Here is a 4,429-nt window from a genome sequence, read left to right as displayed (position 1 = left end):
AATGGAAATCTAAAGAAAGCTGGAGTAGCAATACTCATATCAGATAAAATAGACTTTAAAAAAAAGAATGTTACAAGAGACAAGGAAGAACACTACACAATGATCAAGGGATCAATCCAAGAAGAAGATATAACAATTGTAAATATATATGCACCCAACATAGGAGCACTTCAATACATAAGGCAACTGTTAACAGCTACAAAAGAGGAAATCAACAGTAACACAATAATAGTGGGGGACTTTAACACCTCACTTACACCAATGGACAGATCATCCAAACAGAAAATTAATAAGGAAACACAAGCTTTAAATGACACAGTAGACCAGATAGATATAATTGATATTTATCAGACATTCCATCCAAAAACAGCAGATTACACTTTCTTTTCCAGTGCACACAGAACATTCTCCAGGATAGATTGCATCTTGGGTGATAAATCAAACCTCAGTAAATTTAAGAAAATTGAAATCATATCAAGCATCTTTTCTGACCACAATGCTATGAGATTAGTAACAAACTATAGAAATGATCCCTGAAAGTATAGTCTTTGCTATGAGATTAGAAGTCAATTACAGGAAAAAAAAAAAAAAAAAGTAAAAAACACGAACACATGGAGGCTAAGCAATATGTGATTAAATAACCAAGAGATCACTGAAGAAAACAAAGAGGAAATCAAGAAATACCTAGAGACATATTACAATGAAAACATGATGATCCAAAACCTATGGGTGGCAGCAAAAACAGTTCGAACAGGGAAGTTTATAGCAATACAAGCCTACCCCAAGAAACAAGAAAATCTCAAATAAACAACCTAACCTTACACCTAAAGGAACTAGAGAAAGAAGAACAAACAAAACCCAAAGTTAGTAGAACGAAAGAAATCATAAAGATCAGAGTAGAAATAAATGAAATAGAAAAAAAGAAAACAATAGCAAGGGTGAATAAAACTAAAAGCTGGTTCTTTGAGAAGATAAACAAAATTGATAAACCGTTAGCCAGACTCATCAAGAAAAAAAGGGAGAGGACACAAATCAATAAAATTAGACATGAAAAAGGAGAAGTTACAACTGACACTGCAGAAATACGAAGCATCCTAAGAGACTACTATAAACAACTATATGCCAATAAAATGGACAACCACGAAGAAATGGACAAATTCTTAGAAAGGTATAACCTTCCAAGACTGAACCAGGAAGAAAGAGAAAATATGAACAGACAAATCACAAGTAATGAAATTGAAACTGTGATTAAAAATCTTCCAACAAACAAAAGTCCAGGACCAGATGTCTTCACAGGTGAAATCTATCAAACATTTAAAGAAGAGCTAACACCCATCCTTCTCAAACTCTTCCAAAAAATTGCAGAGGAAGGAACACTCCCAAACTCATTCTATGAGGCCACCATCACCCTGATACCAAAACCAGACAAAGATACTACAAAAAAAGAAAATTACAGACCAATGCCACTGATGAATATAGATGCAAAAATCCTCAACAAAATACTAGCAAACAGAATCCAACAACACAATAAAAGGATCATACACAGTGATCAAGTTGGATTTATCCCAGGGATGCAAGGATTCTCCAATATATGCAAACCAATCAATGTGATACACCATATTGACAAACTGAACAATAAAAACCACATGATCATCTCAATAGATGCAGAAAAAGCTTTCAACAAAATTCAACACCTATTTATGGTAAAAACTCTCCAGAAAGTGGGCATAGAGGGAATCTACCTCAACATAATAAAGGCCATATACGACAAACCCACATCAAACATCATTCTCAATGGTGAAAAAGTGAAAGCATTTCCTCTAAGATCAGGAACAAGACAAGGATGTCCACTCTCACCACTATTATTCAACATAGTTTTGGAAGTCCTAATCATGGCAATCAGAGAAGAAAAAGAAATAAAAGGAATCCAAATCGGAAAAGAAGAAGTAAAACTCTCACTGTTTACAGATGACATGATACTATACATAGAGAATCCTAAAGATGCCACCAGAAAACTACTAGAGCTAATCAATGAATTTAGTAAAGTTGCAGGATACAAAATTAATGCACAGAAATCTCTTGCATTCCTATGCACTAATGATGAAAAATCTGAAAGTGAAATTAAGAAAACACTCCCATTTACCACTGCAACAAAAAGAATGAAATATCTAGGAATAAACCTACCTAAGGAGACAAAAGACCTGTATGGAGAAAATTATAAGACACTGATGAAAGAAATTAAAGATGATATAAATAGATGGAGAGATATACCATGTTCTTGGATTTGAAGCACTAACATTGTGAAAATGACTATACTACCCAAAGCAATCTACAGATTCAATGCACTCCCTATCAAATTACCAATGCCATTTTTTACAGAACTAGAACAAATAATCTTAAAGTTTGTATGGAGATACAAAAGACCCCGAATAGTCAAAGCAGTCTAGAGGGAAAAAAAACGGAGTCTGAGGAATCAGACTTCCTGACTCCAGACTATACTACAAAACTACAGTAATCAAGACAGTATGGTAATGACACAAAAACAGAAATATAGATCAATGGAACAGGATAGAAAGCCCAGAGATAAACCCATGCACCTATGGTCAGCTAATCTATGACAAAGGCAGCAAGGATATACAATGGAGTAAAGGCAGTCTCTCCAATAAGTGGCGCTAGGAAAACTGGACACCTACATGTAAAAGAATGAAATTAGAACACTCCTTAACACCATACTCAAAAATACTCAGAATGGATTAGAGACCTAAATGTAAGACTGGACACTTATAAAACTCTTCAAGGAAAACATAGGAAGAACACTCTTTGACATAAATCACAGCAAGATCTTTTTTGATACACCTCCTAGAGTAAAGGAAATAAAAACAAAAATAAACAAATGACACCTAATGAAACTTAAAAGCTTTTGCAAAGCAAAGGAAGCTACAGACAAGACAAGAAACAACTCTCAGTATGGGAGAAAATATTTGTAAACAAATTAATGGACATAGGATTAATCTCCAAAATACATAAACAGCTCATGCAGCTCAATATTAAAGAAACAAACAACCCAATCAGAAAATGGGCATATGACCTAAATAGACATTTCTCCAAAGAAGACATAGAGATGGCCAAGAAACACATGAAAAGCTGCTCAACATCACTAATTATTAGAGAAATACAAATCAAAACTACAGTGAGGTATCACCTCACACCCATTAGAATGGGCATTATCAGAAAATCTACAAACAACAAATGCTGGAGAGGGTTTGGCAAAAAGCGAACCCTCTTGCACTGATGGTGGGAATGTAAATTGATACAGCCACTATGGAGAACAGTATGGAGGTTCCTTAAAAAACTAAAAATCGTATTATCATATGACCCAGCAATCCCACTACTGGTCATATACCCAGCGAAAACCATAATTCAAAAAGTCACATGCACCCCAATGTTCATTGCAGCACTATTTAAAATAACCAGGACATGGAAGCAACATAAATCGACAGATGAATGGATAAAGAAGATGTGGTGCATGTATACAATGGAATATTACTCAGCCACAAAAAGGAACAAAATTGGGTCATTTGTAGAGACGTGGATGGATCTAGAGACTGTCATACAGAGTGAAGTAAGTCAGAAAGAGAAAAACAAATATTGTATATTAATTCATGTATGTGGAACCTAGAAAAATGGTACAGATGAACCAGTTTGCAGGGTAGAAATAGAGACACAGATGTAGAGAACAAACGTATGGACACCAAGGGGCGAAAGTGGCAGGGGTGGTGGGATGAAATGAGAGATTGGGATTGACATATATGCACTAATATGTATAAAATGGATAACTAATAAGAACGTGCTGTATAAAAAAATAAATAAAATAAAATTCAAAAATTCAAAACATAAAAAACTCAGTATCTTAAATATGGCAGTTCTTCCTAGGTTAATTTATAAATTACAGTGCCAATAAAAATGCCATCAGGTATTTTTATGTAACTAGTGTATCTACTTATAAAATTCAGAAATGACTAATGTCTGAGGAAGAAGGATGGAGTTTTTATTAAGTGATATTATATAACTAGAAAGCCATGTTGAAAAAAATGTGTATCTGTTTTTAACAAAAGATAATTGCAAGTGGAACAGACATACTATTTTTCTTTTAAGTTGTAAAAGTATAACAGACAATATAGGTAAATCTCTATAATATTAAAGAGGAAAAATTGTTATAATTATGTCTCAACATCTAGAAATAATAAGAAACTTTATGACAAATTACTATCATTAAAAAGTGCTTAAGTGACATAAGTTCATAATGGGGGGTACTTTAGTCACCTTTGGGTAATGCAAGATAACTCATTTTTTTTTTTTTTTAAGATAACTCATTTTTAAAAAATTTAAAAAAACAAGCCTTATTCTGCTTCTTTCTAAGTTATCTGTA

The 4,429-nt window shown here is 33.6% G+C and overlaps 1 pseudogene; it reads right to left on the bottom strand.

Moving 5' to 3' along the window:
* Nucleotides 1-392: 392 nt before the first annotated feature.
* LOC118884457 lies at nt 393-549 on the bottom strand (annotated as a pseudogene).
* Between the last annotated feature and the right edge of the window lie 3,880 nt (nt 550-4,429).

Source organism: Balaenoptera musculus, chromosome 18, assembly GCF_009873245.2.
Source record: "Balaenoptera musculus isolate JJ_BM4_2016_0621 chromosome 18, mBalMus1.pri.v3, whole genome shotgun sequence".
NCBI classification, from domain to species: Eukaryota; Metazoa; Chordata; class Mammalia; order Artiodactyla; family Balaenopteridae; genus Balaenoptera; species Balaenoptera musculus.
This window is presented reverse-complemented; position numbering and strand designations above follow the sequence as displayed.